The 18,449-nt window shown below is 44.0% G+C and overlaps 1 protein-coding gene across 6 annotated transcripts in view; it reads left to right on the top strand.

Annotated features, from left to right (window-relative positions):
* Positions 1–18,449, top strand: part of mterf3 (mitochondrial transcription termination factor 3) — a 133,303-nt gene that overhangs the window by 4,012 nt on the left and 110,842 nt on the right. The gene's annotated exons all lie outside the window — the stretch shown is intronic.

The following is an 18,449-nucleotide window of genomic DNA, read 5'->3' as shown; positions in this document are numbered from 1 at the left end:
TGAAAGCCGTGATTGAGTCTGCATCCACTACCCTTTCAAGCAGTCCGTTCCAGGTCCTAACCACTCACTGTGTAAAAAGTTTTTTTCTTATGTCGCCTTTGGTTCTTTTGCCACTCACCTTAAATCTGTGTCCTCTGGTTCTTGACCCTTCCGCCAATGGGAACAGTTTCTCTCAATCTACTCTGTAAAGACCCCTTATGATTTTCAACACCTCGATCAAATCTCCTCTCAACCTTCTATGCTCTAAGGAGAACAACCCCAGCTTCTCCAGTCTATCCACGTAACTGAGGTCCCTCATCCCTGGAATCATTCTTGTAAATCTTTTCGGCACCCTTTCCAAAATCTTCACATTCTTCCTAAAGTGTGGTGCCAAGAATTGGACACAATACTCCAGTTGAGGCCGAACCAGTGTTTTACACAAGTTCATCATAATTTCCACACTTTTGTACTTTACTTCGATTCATGAAGCCCAGGATCCCAGAAGCTTTTTTAACCACTTTCTCAACCTGCCCTGCCACCTTCAATGATTTGTGCACATATACCCCCAGGTCTCTCTGTTCATGTACCCCCTTTAGGATTGTACCCTTTAGTTTATATGTCCTCTACTCATTCTTTCTACCAAAATATATCACTTCGCACTTTTGTGTGTTCAATTTCATCTGCCACGTGTCCGCCCATTCCACCAGCCTGTCTATGTCCTCTTAAAGTCTATCACGATCCTCCTCACTGTTCACTCTACTTTCAAGTTTTGTGTCATCTGCAAATTTTGAAACTGTACCTTGTACATCCACGTCCAATATTTATCAAGAAAAGCAGTGATCCCACTACCGATGCCTGGGGAACGCCACTGTATACCTTCCTCCAGTCCGAAAAACAACCATTCACCACTACTCTCTGTTTCCTGTCACTTAGCCAATTTCTTATCCATTCTGCCACTGTCCCTTTTATTCCATGGGCTTCAACTTTGCTGGCAAGCCTATTCTGTAGCACTTTGTTGAACGCCTTTTGGAAACCCAAGTACATCTCGTCAATCGCATTTCCCGCATTATCCCTCTCTGTTACCTCATCAAAAAACTCAATTAAGTTGGTTAAACACAATTTGCCTTTAACAAATCCATGCTGGGTTTCCTTAATTAATCCACACGATCACGTGACTGTTAATTTTGTCCCTGATTATTGTTTCTAAAAGCTTCCCCACTATCGATATTAAACGGACCGGCCTATAGTTGTTGGGTTTATCTTTACACCCTTTTTTGAACAAGGGTGTAACATTTGTAATTCTCCAATCTTCTCCCGTTTCTAAGGAGGATTGGAAGATTATGGCCAGTACCTTCGTGATTTCTTCCTTCACTTCCCTCAGCATCCTAGGATGCATCCCATCCAGTCCTTGTGACTTATCTACTTTAAGTACAACCAGCCTTTCCAGTACCTTGTCTTTATCAATTCTTATCCCATCCAGTATATCCTCTACCTCCTTTATTATGTCTATGGCAGCATCTTCTTCCTTGGTGAAGACAGATGCAAAGTATTCATTTAGTATCTCAGCCATACACTCTGTCTCCATGCGTAGGTCTCCTTTTTCGTCCCTTATTGGCCCCACCCCTCCTCTTACTACCTGTTTACTATTTATATGCCTATAGAAGACTTTTGGATTACCTTTTATGTTGGCTGCCATTTTATTCTCATACTCTCTCTTTGCCCTTCTTATTTTCTTTTTCACTTCTCTTCTGAACTTTCTATATTCAGCCTGATTCTCAGATGTATTCTCGACCTGACATCTGTCATATGCTCTCTTTCTGTTTCATCTTTCATCTCTTTTGTCATCCAGGGAGCTCTGACTTTAGTTGCCCTACCTCCCCCCTAGTGGGAATGTATAACGACAGTACCCAAGCTATTTCCTCTTTAAAGGCAGCCCATTGTTCCACTGCAGTTTTGCCTGCCAATCTTTAATTCCAATTTACTAGGGCCAGATCCGTTCTCATCCCACTGAAATTTATCCTCCTCCAGTTATGTATTTTACTTTAGATTTCTCCCTGTCCTTTTCCATATCTAATTTAAACCATATGATACTATGATCACTGTTCCCTAAATGTTCACCTAATGACATTGCTCCACTTGACCTATCTCATTCTGCAGAACTAGATTCAGCAATACATCCTTCCTTGTTGGGCTGAAAAATACTGATCAAGAAAGTTCACCTGAACATACTTTAGAAACTCTTCCCCTTCTCTGCCCTTTACACTATTATCCCAGTCTATATTGGGATAGTTGAAGTCCCCATTATCACTACTCTATAGTTCTTGCACCTCTCTGTAATTTCTCTGAAAATTTGCTCCTCCATAATTTTCCCGCTAGTTGGTGGCCTGTAGCACCTCTTTTACCTCTTAACTCTAACCAAATAAATTTTGTTCTTGACCCCTCCAGGCCATCTTCTCTTTCCAGCCCTGTAACATTCTCCTTAACCAATACTACCACACCACCTCCCATCTTTACTTCTCTATCTTTCCTGAACACCCTATATCCAGGAATATTTAGTACCCAACCCTGCCTTTTTTGAGCCAGGTCTCTGGTTTTGCCACAACATCATATTCCCATGTGGCTATTTGCACCTGCAGCTTACCAACCTTTTTTTACTATGCTTCATGTGTTCACATACATACACTGTAAACCTATGCTAGACCATTCTGTGTTCTCTCTTAGTCTAACATCTCCGGGCTCTTGGGCCTACCTTTATCTGTGGCCACTTCTCTCGCTGTCCAGCAGGTCAGCTCTCATGACTATTAACTTAGAAACCTTGGGTTCTGTAGCTCCACTTAAAGCTAAATTCCCTTTTGAACCTCAAAAAATGGGAAAAGTGGTTCAGCACTAACACAAATGGCTCAGCACGCTAGGGAAGAGGCACCCATGGTCTCGCACACAGCACTCCAGCTTTGTGCAGGGTTCAACCCTGCAAAAGAGGTCTTATACCCACAGGGGCCAGGAGGCCCTCCAGAAAGAACGATGTAGGAGTAGCTCACCAAGGCCATCACTGCTAGCTGTGTTACTCCCACCACTTGGCTCCAGTGCCCAAAGAAGATTCATGACCTCAGACCACTGGTCAAGGTCAGTGAATGTTCTTTAAAAGCTGTCTCCTACGAACTGAATCACTAACCTCACATACTGCTCAATGCATGACTCCTCCTCCACCACTCCCTGCCATCACTCACCTACGAACAATCTGTACCAATCATGAGGCACATCTCCCATTCCTAGCCTCACCCCCTTGGAGGAGATGGTGCCAGCCATCAGGGGCATGGCTGTGCCCTTGGCCAGCGGCGGGGCAGAAAGTATACAAGATGCAGGCATCCTCTTATGTTATCCTCCTTCTGGTATGCACCTCATTCTTTCCTGCCTTCCCATCAGCACTCCACCCTGTGCCTTCCTCAGTTCACACACCCAACCAATGCCACCTGCCCAGCCAGTGATTGGCCAAGAAGAGGAAGAGTGATAATAATAAGAAATACGATCACTTGATTTGTCACTCACAGCCACCAGCTCCAAAAGGTCAACCAGCAAGGCCATTTGCAGTGTCCCCCACTGAAAGTCAGCGGCCTTCCTCCAGCTATGCTGCAGCCACTGGGGTAGCACTGCATGACCTCAGTAGGATAGGCAAAGGCACACACAATACAATCGCTAAAAGAATGCATAAGGGTGATGAGTTGATTTCTTGATGTCATAGTGGATGGATAGATGTATAAAGTTGGATTGGAAAGTTTGCTTTGTGGTGGCTTTTATTTCAGCATCGTGGCCAAGAGGACGCTGTGATAGAGGGAAGGTAAGGTGTTAAAAGGGGAATTGGCGTTGTGGCCACTGAGACTGCAGTTGGATGATTCCATCCCAGATATCCCACCTAGTAATGGGCTGTCTGGGTTGCATCCTTCCTTCTGCTACTCCTCTTGTTTCCTTCTCTTCAGCTTCCTCCTCTTCAGTTTCAATCATTTTTCACAAGGTTACTGAGAAATAACAAGTACAATGACATATATATATATATTAACCATATGCAACTGTCATAGAGACTAAATTTGCTGATCAACAGGAGGTTATGTTTTATGAATATTATGCTCACGTTTCAGAGCTGTTCCCATTCGGGATGCAAAATCAGCATTGAATGTTGATACCTTAAACATTTGTTTTGTCCTTGAAAACACAGAAGGTGATAATACGCCACAAGGATAGTAACACCCATACAAAAGCAAAATACTGCGGATGCTGGAATCTGGAATAAAACCAGAAAATGCTGGAAATCTCAGCGGGTCAGGCAGCATCTGTGGAGAGGAAGCAGAGTTAACGTTTCAGGTTGACAACACTTCGTCAGAACTGGAGAGTGTTCGGAAAGAACACATTTTTAACAAGCAGTGAAACGGGGAGGGGAAGAAAGAACAAAAGGGAAGGTCTGTGATAGGGTGGAAGGCAGGAGAGATTAGAGAGACAAAAGAGATGATGGGCCAATAATAACACCCAGATCACTCACAGCGAACTAAATCTGGGTAGGGTGTGGGGGGGGGGGGGGGAGAAATAGGCCAGCCTTGCGCACGTTTTTTCGGCGATATTTTGGCTTTTTTACCAGTAAAAGGTACTCACCTAAATTGTCCAAAGTTAACGACTGGGGATTTTGAAATATTGTCGAAAAGTGGATCGATGACGTGCAACACCAAAAAAAATGCGACCACTTAAAATTGGCTGTTCAGTGAACCCGTACTCAGGGTGAAAAACCTGTGTTGGAGCCCCAGAAACAGCGGTAGGTATGAAGATCTACAGAAAAGGTAAGTTGAAGTTTTTATTTTTAAATTCTTTTTTAGCGATTCATTAGTTAAGTGTAGAGTGAATGTTTTCTGCTTTTGTATTTTTTGAATTTTGCAATTTTTTTTGTGTTTTCTCTCCTCCCAGGGTGTGTATTTTTGACGGTGATAGGCCTCGGGCTAAAGTTGGCGAGGCCTATGGTTTCCACCGCAATCCTCGTGCAACGCCGATTTTTACCGTTGGGCGCATTTTTTTTGCCAATTTTACCTCCTTAAAAACTGCCGAAGTTTTTAGTAGTATTTTTTCCGAAAAATGACGGGGAAAAACCGTTATCGACAAAAACTGAATTTCTAGCCCTGGGACTCTTAGTTTTGTTGAGCAATTATCCACATCAATTACCATTCACTCACATACTGTAGAGAGAAATTGTGAAGTGCACTCAACTCACGGTTTAAAAAGAAAGACTTGGATTTATATAGCACCATTCACTAGACGTCTCAAAGCGCTTTACAACCAATGAAGTACTTTTGGAATATAGTCACTGTTGTAATGTAGGAAACATGGCAGCCAGCTAATGCACAGCAAACTCCCACAAACAGCAATGTAATAATGACCAGATAATCTGTTTTTGTTATGTTGAAGGAGAAATATTGTCCAGGAGACTGGAGATAACTCCCCTGCTCTTCTTTGAAATAGTGCCATGGGATCTTTTACTTCCATCTGAGAGAGCAGACAGGGCCTCGGTTTAACGTCTCATCCGAAAGATGGAACCTCCAACAATGCAGCACTCCCTCAGCACTGCACTGGAGTATTAGCCTAGATTTATGTGCTCAAGTTCCAGGAGTGGGACTTGAACCCACAACCTTCTGACTCAAAGGCAAGTGTGCTAGCAACTGAGCCATGGCTGACACTGGTTATTAAGTTATGAAGATCAAGAATTTCTCTCATTTTATACTATCTATGTTAGAAAATCATACTCAATATTATGTGTTACTGTCTCCTTTTTGTGGATAACATTTTATCATCTATAGCTAGAAATTCAGGAAAGTAGAAGGTAGATATGTAAAGCTAATTGGTAACAGATGAAATGATACAAGAAGCAACTTTGAGAGGTTATGGGGGGAGAAGTTTCCCAGTGCCCCGATTGGGGGCGGTAACCGGCTCAGGGCGGGACTTCCTGCACTCGGTGCGGAAGACCCACCTCGGACTCGAAATTGCGGTCACTGCCCTTCACAGGAAGTGGAGTGCAATCTCGCGCGCTCCACTTCCTGATGGAGCAGGTTCCGGGGTGTTACTGGGGCGCGATTGGCAGCACTACTTGTAGCGCTGACACAGTTCAACGCACCTCCCTTTCGTTTAAAGGGAGGGCTGCTGCGCACTCTGCCAGGCCTGATGGCCTCCATTGGGCCACTAGGGCGGCATGATGCCGAGGCTGCAGCCTGGCACCCAAAACGGAGTATCGGGCTGCATGATGGCGGCCCAACCATGCCAGAGAAGTAAAGAAGGTGCCGACTGGCGAGTTGGCCAAACAGGTAAGATGGCGGCGGGGGAAGCTCTCCACCTTCCCTTTATCTTCCGCCCGGTCGGCCCAGTTCGCGACCTGCGAGGTTGCTGCTGACACCGCTCGTGGGGCGGAAAGGGGTCGGCGCACGGCACTAAGAGGTTACTGCGCACGCCGATGCCATCATTGCCGGTTGCGTGGTGGCCCGGGACACTACCACTGGGGCGCGGCGCTACTGTGGCAGTGCCACTGCTTCCTCCTGAGCAAATTTGTGGGAGCCAATAACGGCTCCACCCATCCCTCAGGCGAAAACTGTTTTGTGCCCTATTAGTGCCCCCCAGAGGCGCTAAAGGGCATTGCAAAATTGGACAATTTCAACCCCTATATTTTGCTGAGGTAAAATACCTATAAAGGACTGCATGGCCAGTTGCTGGGGTGAGCTTGACATAAGTGGCATGCTGTATCGACATCAACAGCAGGCAAGTGGAGTGCAGCATATGATGTGACATAAGCCAGTGGGGTGAGTGAAAGAATGCAGAAAAAATTAGAATTGTGCTCTTTTCTGTTGATTTTATGTTTACCCGAAGTTTGTATTTTGGAATGGATGCAATGTTTAATAAATATTACTCAGTGCAAAATGTCACAACATAATTAAAGTATAATATTTTACTGTCACAGTCCCCATTATATTTTCATTGATTAGACTTTTTTTTGCGGGGGGAAGATTTTAAAAATCATTGTCAAGACTACAGCACCCCCTAAAGGTAGGTTAAGGAATATCAAAGTGAAACATTGGACAAGTTTAAAAAAAATACCCAAGTAATGTATTTGTTTTCTGTTCAATATTTGTGTATTGAGAAACCTAATTTCTGATTAAATTTAACTTGCATTATTAATAGCCACATTGTTCCATCTATAAATGAGAGAAAGATTGCGACAATACATAATAACACAAAGTACGAAACAACTGAGGCCACTGTGCATACACAGACCATGTATAATTTACATTAGAGTTTCCTGCCCAATTTGTTTAATATCCTGGGAGAGGTGACTAATCACAGCTAAAACAATCTCAGATTTATTTCTTGCCTCCAAAGGTTAGATAGTGAAATCCTAGGATATTAGTCAAATGCTCATGACACTGCACCAAGTATCAATAGTACATAAAATCACAGACTTGTACAGCACAGAAGTACACCATTCAGCCCATCACACCAGTGCTAAGTCTCTGAAAGAGCTATCCACTTTGCCCTTTTAGATCTTTCTTTCTGAAATATTTATTCACTTTCCTTTTAAAGACTATTATACATTTTCAGCGTATCGGTTAGGGCATTCCATGTCCGAGAACCCCCTGCTTAAAGTAAGTTATAGCCTCTCCCTTTATTATTTTGGTGATGACCCGAAAATGATGTACTCTTTTTACTAATTCATCAATCTGTGGAAATAGCTTTTCCCCATTCACGTGTGAAAAACTCCTCATAACTTTGAACACCTCTATCAGATCTCCTCTTTCTGTTCTAGTCAAAATTTGAGTTACAGTTTCACCAGTCTCTCTTCTCATAAACAAAGTCTCTCATTCCTAATATCACCTTAATTAATCTCTCCTGTACCCTTTCAATAAATAGCCTTGACATCTTAAGATGGGCACCCAAAACTGCCCAAATCCGAATACCCTATATCCCAAAATAATACCCAATATCCTAAGCTGTGGCCTGAGGAATGATTGAAGATCTAAGACTGGTGTAAGTGAGATTATGCTGGCATTTTCCACCGCTGTTCAATATTACATACTGCATAGAATCTACAGCACAGAAATAGGCCATTCAACCCAACTGATCTGTGCTGGTGTGTATGCGTCGCAAGAGTCTCCTCACTCTCCAATTACCTCTTTCCATCCAGCCCCTGTACCCCTCTATTCCTTTCTCCCTAATGTATGCATCAAAAGTGAGGGCAATGAAATCCACAGGTGTACTCAGATACATACATAGAGCTGGGTTTACTGGTCTTTGATTGTTAACAACATTTCTCATCTTAGAAATAGAAGCAGCAAATAGGCCACCTGAATTCCTTTTCAGTTAATAATGTTGGCTGTGCACTCCAGCTGATGTTCAGTATGATTGGTGTCAGATCTGCGTTTTTAAGTGGTGTCCCAAATTACTGATCCCTGTGAATTTGGCTGTATGAGTGGCATCTATGTGATGCAAATGATATGGGCGATTGGCTAATAATCCAGTTATAGCTATATATTATTAAAAGTCTTGTGAATAGCTTGTATTATCTGTAAACATTAACCATACTTCTTCTGTTATGTTTTTATCATGGAAAAACATGTCAAACTGTCACAATAATCATTAAAGTGTCATGAAGAAGTACAGAAAATAATCAAAATGGCTGATGGAATCCTGGCCTTTATATCTAGCGGACTAGAATACAAGGGGGTAGGAACTTATGCTACAGCTATACAAAGTCCTGGTTAGGCCACATCTGCAGTACTGTGAGCAGTTCTAGGCACCACACCTTAGCAAGGATATATTGGCCTTGGAAGGAGTGCAGTGTAGGTTTACCGGAATGATACCTGGACTTGAAGGGTTAAATTACGAGGAGCGATTACCCAAATTAGGGTTGTATTCTCTAGAATTTAGAAGGTTAAGGGGTGATCTGATCGAAGTTTTGAAAATATTATGGGAAACCGATAGGGTAGATAGAGAGAAACTATATCTGCTGGTTGGGGAATCAAGGACCAGGGGACGTAGGAAACCTAACAACCCGCAAGCACCCAATTGCCGCCCAAAAGACCGCTAAGATTCCGAAGATTATCGCCAGCAAAAACTTCCCTCCTAAAAAGAAAAAAATCCGCCCAGCGAAAAAAGTGGGCGTTGCACCCTGATTCTCAGCAAAAAAGTGGAATTTAGGGACGATTGGACGGTTCTTAAAGAAAATGGGCGATAATGAAAAAATTCACTAAAAATTTATCCCGAGGCTACGGGTTGGGCCGAGAAGGAGAAAAACACTAAAAATATTTTTTTTAAAAACAGAACATAAAAAAATCATAAAAACATTCTCAGTACTCTTAACTTAAATCACCAGCACAGAATTTTAAAATAATGAGTAAAAAAACAATTACTAACCTTTTTCTTGCAGATCTACCACTCAGCTCCGCTGATTCTCGTGGGCGCTTTTTTAATACTTGCCTACGGGTCACTGCTGAGCCAAATATGACGCCAGGGCGATCTGAGGATGGTGCATGCTGGCGGTCCGCTCCCCAGCGGTATCTCGAAACCGCCAGCGTAACTCAGCTAGGCAATTTCTCGCCGACCCGGTGATCGCCCAAAATGGCAAATATCGGCGAGAAACCGGGCGGTGAGCCACTGCAATTTCTAGCCCATAATCTAAAAATTAGAACGAGACCTTTCAGGAGTGAAATTAGGAAACACTTCTACACACAAAGGGTGGTAGAAGTTTCTAACTCTTTTCCACATATAGCAATTGATGCTGCACCAATTGTTAATTTTAAATCTGAGATTGATAGCTTTTTGTTAACCAAATGTATTGAGAAATATGGGGCCAAGGCCATATGAAGTTAGGTCGCAGATCAGCCATGATCTCATTGAATGGCGGAACAAGCTTGAGGGCCTAAATGATCTACTCCCGTTCCTATATTCCTAATAGAAAAACTATAAACACTGATGACGGGCAAACCTTGTATCAACATTTCACTGAGACACTTGCTGATGAAACATTGAAACTGCCAGAGTGAGGCATTCTCTGTTCACCTGTAATTTTTCGATGGGCTGGGGCCCATAATAAAGGATATAATTTGAGCCGGTGGGTTTCCTTATAACAATTCCTCTTATGCCACATTGAGGAAAGAGGATGAGAATGAGTCCTGCGGAGACAAAGGAAAATGTGGCATAATATGAGCAGGATGAGAGCAGTCTGGCCATCCAGCTCTATTCAGGGAAGACATTCAGGTGTCTGGATGGATTCCACGCACCACGGCCTATCCCTTGATCCCTTTGCTCATGACTCTCCTTCAAGCAGCTGAGCATTTGTATAATCATATTCAACCACCAGAGTGGTAAATGAAAGATTCCTTGATAGCTGAGGGTGGATTCACTCTGGAGCATCCACGATGCTGAGAATGACGTGAGTAGCACGTGTAGCGAATTGGTCGTACTGCAGGGAAAGGGTCCACAGCCAGATAGGGAATGGAAGACCAGCAGGAAGAGCAGTGCAAGGAAGGTAGTGCAGGGGTCCCCTGTGGTCATCCCCCTGCAAAACAGATACACTGCTTTGGGTACTGTTGGGGGGGGGATGACTCATCAGGGGAGGGCAGCAGCAGCCAAGTTCATGGCACCATGGCTGGCTCTGTTGCACAGGAGGGAAGGAAAAAAAAGAGTGGGAGAGCGATAGTGATAGAGGATTCAATTGTAAGGGGAATAGATAGGCGTTTCTGCAGCCGCAACCGAGACTCCAGGATGGTATGTTGCCTCCCTGGTGCAAGGGTCAAGGATGTCTCGGAGCGGGTGCAGGACATTCTCAAAAGGGAGGGAGAACAGCCAGTTGTCGTGGTGCAAATTGGTACCAACGACATAGGTTTAAAAAAAGGGATGAGGTCCTACGAAACGAATTTAAGGAGCTAGGAGCTAAATTAAAAGTAGGACCTCAAAAGTAGTAATCTCGGGATTGCTACCAGTGCCACGTGCTAGTCAGAGTAGGAATCGCAGGACAGCGTAGATGAATACGTGGCTTGAGCAGTGGTGCAGCAGGGAAGGATTCAAATTCCTGGGGTATTGGAATCGGTTCTGGGGGAGGTGGAACCAGTACAAAGCGGACGGTCTGCACCTGGGCAGGACCGGAACCAATGTCCTAGGGGGAGTGTTTGCTAGTGCTGTTGGGGAGGAGTTAAACTAATATGGCAGGGGGATGGGAACCAATGCAGGGAGACAGAGGGAAACAAAAAGGAGACAAAAGCAAAAGACAGAAAGGAGATGAGGAAAAGTGGAGGGCAGAGAAACCCAAGGCAAAGAACAAAAAGGGCCACTGTACAGCAAAATTCTAAAAGGACAAAGGGTGTTAAAAAAACAAGCCTGAAGGCTTTGTGTCTTAATGCAAGGAGTATCCGTAATAAGGTGGATGAATTAACTGTGCAAATAGATGTTAACAAATATGATGTGATTGGGATTACGGAGACGTGGCTCCAGGATGATCAGGACTGGGAACCCAACATCCAGGGGTATTCAACATTCAGGAAGGATAGAATAAAAGGAAAAGGAGGTGGAGTAGCATTGCTGGTTAAGGAGGAGATAAATGCAATAGTTAGGAAGGACATTAGCTTGGATGATGTGGAATCTATATGGATAGAGCTGCAGAACACCAAAGGGCAAAAAACGTTAGTGGGAGTTGTGTACAGACCTCCAAACAGTAGTAGTGATGTTGGGGAGGGCATCAAACAGGAAATTAGGGGTGCATACAATAAGGGTGCAGCAGTTATAATGGGTGACTTTAATATGCACATAGATTGGGCTAACCAAACTGGAAGCAATACGGTGGAGGAGGATTTCCTGGAGTGCATAAGGGATGGTTTTCTAGACCAGTATGTCGAGGAACCAACTAGGGGGGAGGCCATCTTAGACTGGGTGTTGTGTAATGAGAGAGGATTAATTAGCAATCTCGTTGTGCGAGGCCCCTTGGGGAAGAGTGACCATAATATGGTGGAATTCTGCATTAGGATGGAGAATGAAACAGTTAATTCAGAGACCATAGTCCAGAACTTAAAGGCGGCTAACTTTGAAGGTATGAGGCGTGAATTGGCTAGGATAGATTGGCGAATGATACTTAAGGGGTTGACTGTGGATGGGCAATGACAGACATTTAGAGACCGCATGGATGAACTACAACAAATGTATATACCTGTCTGGCAGAAAAATAAAAAAGGGAAGGTGGCTCAACCGTGGCTATCAAGGGAAATCAGGGATAGTATTAAAGCCAAGGAAGTGGCATACAAATTGGCCAGAAATAGCAGCGAACCCAGGGACTGGGAGAAATTTAGAACTCAGCAGAGGAGGACAAAGGGTTTGATTAGAGCAGGGATAATGGAGTACAAGAAGAAGCTTGCAGGGAACATTAAGACGGACTGCAAAAGTTTCTATAGATATGTAAGGTTAGTAAAGACAAACGTAGGTCCCCTGCAGTCAGAATCAGGGGAAGTCATAACGGGGAACAAAGAAATGGCGGACTAATTGAACAAGTACTTTGGTTCGGTATTCACTAAGGAGGACACAAACAACCTTCCGGATATAAAAGGGGTCAGAGGGTCCAATAAGGAGGAACTGAGGGAAATCTTTATTAGTCGGGAAATTGTGTTGGGGAAATTGATGGGATTGAAGGCCGATAAATCCCCAGGGCCTGATGGACTGTATCCCAGAGTACTTAAGGAGGTGGCCTTGGAAATAGCGGATGCATTGACAGTCATTTTCCAACATTCCATTGACTCTGGATCAGTTCCTATCGAGTGGAGGGGTAGCCAATGTAACCCCACTTTTTAAAAAAGGAGGGAGAAAACAGGGAATTATAGACCAGTCAGCCTGACATCAGTAGTGGGTAAAATGATGGAATCAATTATTAAGGATGTCATGGCAGTGCATTTGGAAAGAGGTGACATGATAGGTCCAAATCAGCATGGATTTGTGAAAGAGAAATCATGCTTGACAAATCTTCTGGAATTTTTTGAGGATGTTTCCAGTAGAGTGAACAAGGGAGAACCAGTTGATGTGGTATATTTGGACTTTCAGAAGGCTTTCGACAAGGTCCCACACAAGAGATTAATGTGCAAAGTTAAAGCACATGGGATTGGGGGTAGTGTGCTGACATGGATTGAGAACTGGTTGTCAGACAGGAAGCAAAGAGTAGGAGTAAATGGGGACTTTTCAGAATGGCAGGCAGTGACTAGTGGGGTACCGCAAGGTTCTGTGCTGGGGGCCCAGCTGTTTACACTGTACATTAATGATTTAGACGAGGGGATTAAATGTAGTATCTCCAAATTTGCGGATGACACTAAGTTGGGTGGCAGTGTGAGCTGCGAGGAGGATGCAATGAGGCTGCAGAGCGACTTGGATAGGTGAGGTGAGTGGGCAAATGCATGGCAGATGAAGTATAATGTGGATAAATGTGAGGTTATCCACTTTGGTGGTAAAAACAGAGAGACAGACTATTAGCTGAATGGTGACAGATTAGGAAAAGGGGAGGTGCAACGAGACCTGGGTTTCATGGCACATCAGTCATTGAAGGTTGGCATGCAGGTACAGCAGGCGGTTCAGAAAGCAAATGGCATGCTGGCCTTCATAGCGAGGGGATTTGAGTACAGGGGCAGGGAAGTGTTACTACAGTTGTACAGGGCCTTGGTGAGGCCACACCTGGAGTATTGTGTACAGTTTTGGTCTCCTAACCTGAGAAAGGACATTCTTGCTATTGAGGGAGTGCAGCAAAGGTTCACCAGACTGATTCCCGGGATGGCGGGACTGACCTATCAAGAAAGACTGGATCAACTGGGCTTGTATTCACTGGAGTACAGAAGAATGAGAGGGGACCTCATAGAAACGTTTAAAATTGACGGGTTTAGACAGGTTAGATGCAGGAAGAATGTTCCCAATGTTGGGGAAGTCCAGAACCAGGGGTCACAGTCTAAGGATAAGGGGTAAGCCATTTAGGACCGAGATGAGGAGAAACTTCTTCACCTAGAGAATGGTGAACCTGTGGAATTCTCTACCACAGAAAGTTGTTGAGGCCAATTCACTAAATATATTCAAAAAGGAGTTAGATGTAGTCCTTACTACTAAGGGGATCAAGGGGTATGGCGAGAAAGCAGGAATGGGGTACTGAAGTCGCATGTTCAGCCATGAACTCATTGAATGGCGGTGCAGGCTCGAAGGGCCGAATGGCCGACTCCTGCACCTATTTTCTATGTTTCTAAATCTGGAGACATACTGCAGTATGCCGCTGAGTGGATCTTCTCACATTGTGGTTGCATGCTCTGCCCTACACAACTCTGCAAGTTAAAAAGGACTGACCTGGAAGGCCTGGCTACTGCTGAGGCAGAGACATCCAAATCACACGAGGAGGATCTTGATTCAAAGGAGGCTACCATCCTGGCTCATCAAACTTCTTTTCAGAGCATGATCATAAGATCTGGCTCCTCATCCAAGATAGATGTCTCTTCACTCCCTATCTTTCCAATTCTTTTGTGCTTTGCGAATCTCAGTGCTAATTCCTTATTCCCACAATCTTTTTCCCCTGGGGTATAAGTCTTTGAGCTGGTGAGTGGGAAAGAAAGGATGAGTGACACAGCAGGCAGTGGCCAAAAGATGAGGGACCAGTCTCCTCCTCCTCGGAGAGGAAAGCAACTTAGACTGGGTGTTGTAGCAGAAATTTGCTAAGAATGGTCTTAAATGTGTCCTCAAAATGGTCAGTAGTCAGATAGATTGCTGGTAAAGGAAGGGGTTAATGCAAAACCACAGAGACTTATACAAACAAAACATTTCTTCCAGGATTAGAAAACAAGCTATTCAGACCACAGGCCTGGAGGCGGTTCATTAAGGCGGGCATAAATACATCTATCTGCCTTATCCGAACCTTTATTAGCAAAGATGTGAGAAGCTAGGGAGTAAATGAGCAACCTGACATGTCAAGGTGCCACTGCTTCATTGATTTGGAAGTTATCAGGAGTACCAACAGGGTTGTGTAAGGTCATTGACATCAAGAATTGGGGGTTGGGGGGTAATATATTAGCATGGATAGAGGATTGGCGAACTAACAGAGAGTCGGGATAAATGGCTCATTCTGGCAATCAGTAACTAATGGGATGCCGCAGGGATCAGTGCTGGGACCGCAACTATTTACAATCTAAATTAACGACTTGGAAGAAGGGACTGCGGGGACTTGACAAGTTGGATGCGGAGAGGATGTTTCCACTGATGGGGGAGACTAGAACTAGAGGGCATGATCTTAGAATAAGTTGCCACCCATTTAAAACAGATGAGGAGAAATTGCTTTTGAGTTGTAAATCTGTGGAATTCGCTGCCTCAGAGAACTGTGGAAGCTGGTACATTGAATAAATTTAAGACAGAAAGAGACAGTTTCTTAAATGATATGGGGATAAGGGGTTATGGGGAGTGGGCAGGGAAGTGGAGCTGAGTCCATGATCATATCAGCCATGATCTTATTGAATGGCGGAGCAGGCTCGAGGGGCCATATAGCTTACTCTTGTTCCTATTTTTTATGTTCTTATTAGAAGGGCTAAATGCTTATAATACCGATTGGTCAATAAAATTGAGGAGGAAAATTAAGGATATATAAGATGGAGTACTGTACCTCTCCATTTCCAAATTACCAACAACACCCTCTCTTCAACAAACCCATCCACAACCCATCTGTCCTGGAAAAATACTACACCATATCTAAACTCACTTTCCTCTCCAAAATCCTTGAACATGTTGTTGCCTTCCAAATGCATGCCAATTTCCCCCTATGTTTGAATCTTTCCAATTCAAAATGCATCCCTATCACAGCACTGAAATAAACATAATTAAGTCATAAATGACAATTTCTATGACTGTAACTAGACTCTAAGTATGGTGCACTATACTTCTCATTTTCAACCTCTGCAGGCTTTGACATCGTCAACCACACCAATGTTCTCCAACACCTCTCCTCCATTGTCCCGCTGAGTGGTTCCACTTCGACCTATCTAATTGTAACCAAAGCAACAGCTGCAATGGTTTCTCTTCCCAGTCTGCCACCATTTCTGGTGTCACCCAAGGATCTATCCTTGGTTCTCCCCCCCCCCCCCCCCACTTCCCCCCTTTTCCTCAGCTACACGCTGCCATTTATTGACATCATTCGAAGACATGGGGTTGCGTTTCACATGTATACTGACAACACCCAGCTCGACCTCTCCACTATCCCTTATGACCCCCTCTGCTTCTGTGTTGTCAGATTGCTTGGTTGACCAGTCTTTTAATTAGCTGCAATTTCCTCCAATTAAACATCGGGAAAACCAAAGCCATTGTCTTTGGCCCCCATCACAAACTCCATCCTCCTCCTCAACCACTGTCTTGGACTGAACCAGACACTTTGCCACCACTATTTGACCCAGTGCTAAGCTAGAGATCCCATATCCTTTTTATCACAAAGATCACTTACTTGCAACCCTGTAACATTGATCATCTCTGCTCCTGCCTCAGTGTGTCTGTTGACAAAACCACCTTCCATGTTTTTGTTATCGCCACTTGACAATTCTAATGCTCTCCTGGCCAGCCTCCTATCATCCACCCTCCATAAACTTCAGCTCATCTCAAATTACACTGTTTCCCAGTCCACCAATGCCTCAAATTTAAAATTGTTGTCGATCAAATCTCCTCAGGGCCTTGCCCCTCCCTGTGTAACCTCCTCTGGCCCCACAACCTCCCAGACCTTTGTGTCCCCACACTCGAGCCTCATACCAAGATCCCTTTTACCTACCATTGGCGGCAGTCCCATCAGCCGTCTATGCCCCAAGCTCTGGCATTCTCTTTCTAAACTTCCGCGTCTCTCCATCTCCCTCTCCTCCAAAACCCTCCACCTCTTAGAAAAACAAAAAAATGTCATCAGTTAAAGGAACTATTAAAAATGCAATGTGATGGAAATTGAAACTCAGTCTTCAGTTTTTAGGTTAGTTCTAGTTTTCTTCGTAGTTCCTGCAGTAGTCTTTCTGTAGAAGAATGTGCAGATGTAGAAGGGTGTGGCTATAAAATTGTAAATGTATTTCAACAGAGAAAACTTACTGAAGCTATATGAGCCAGATATAGATGTCACATAGATGTAAAATATCCTTGAGATCAAGGGACATGAGATTTAAGTCAGCTAGTCCAGATATCAGTACCAGTATGGATGGTGAATTTACCAAGGAGCAGAGAGTCCAAGAGGAAAGGATAGCACCTCCACAGATGGCAGTTTTTTTCTGCATATAAGTTGTGGGAGCTGTCTAAAACGCTACCTGCCCCTCAATGAAGGTCTTAAATGGTTCAATTCAAAAGCAGGAAACTATAGACCAGTTAGCCTAACATCTGTGGTTGGGAAAATGTTGGAGTCCATTATTAAAGAAGCAGTAACAGGACATTGGGAAAAACAACATTTGGTCAGGCAGAGTCAGCATGGATTTATGAAGGGGAAGTCATGTTTGACAAATTTGCTAGAATTCTTTGAGGATGTAACAAACAGAGTGGATAAGGGGAACCAGTGGATGTGGTGTATTTGGACTTCCAGAAGGCATTTGACAAGGCGCCACACAAAAGGTTTCTGCACAAGATAAAAGTTCACAGGATTGGGAGTAAAATATTAGCATGGATAGAAGATTGACTGACAAACAGAAAACAGAGAGTCGGGATAAATGGTTCATTTTCTGGTTGGCAATCAGTAACGAGTGGGGTGCCGCAGGGATCAGTGCTGGGACCCCAACTATTTACAATCTATATTAGCGACTTGGAAGAGGGGACTGAGTAACGTAGCCAAGTTTGCTGACGATACAAAGATGGGAGGAAGGGTAATGTGTGAGGAGGACATAGAGGCTGCAGGAGGACATAGATAGGTTAAGTGAGTGGGCAAGAATTTGGCAGATGGGAGTATAATGTTAGAAAATGTGAAGTCATGCACTTTGGCAGAAAAAAAGCAAGTTATTATTTAAATGGAGAAAGATTGCAAGGTGCTGCAGTACAGCAGGACCTGGGGGTACTTGTGCATGAAACACAAAAGGAAACTATACAGGTACAGCAAGTGATCAGAAAGGCCAATGGTATCTTGGCCTTTATTGCAAAGGGGATGGAGTATAAAAGCAGGGAAGTCTTGCTACAACTGTACAGGTACCGGTGAGGCCACACCTGGAATACTGCATGGAGTTTTGGTTTCCATATTTACGAAAGGATATACTTGCTGTGGAGGCAGTCCAGAGAAGGTTCACTAGGTTGATCCCAGGAATGAGTGGGTTGACTTATGAGGAAAGGTTGAGTAGGTTGGGCTTCTACTCATTGGAATTCAGAAGAATGAGAGGTGATCTTATCGAAACGTATAAGATTATGAAGGGGTTTGACAAGGTGGATGCAGAGAGGATGTTTCCACTGATGGGGGAGACTAGAAC

This window comes from Pristiophorus japonicus, chromosome 1 (assembly GCF_044704955.1).
Source record: "Pristiophorus japonicus isolate sPriJap1 chromosome 1, sPriJap1.hap1, whole genome shotgun sequence".
In the NCBI taxonomy this organism is placed as follows: Eukaryota; Metazoa; Chordata; class Chondrichthyes; family Pristiophoridae; genus Pristiophorus; species Pristiophorus japonicus.
Note: the sequence above shows the minus strand (reverse complement) of the source record. Positions and strands in the feature narration are given on the sequence as shown.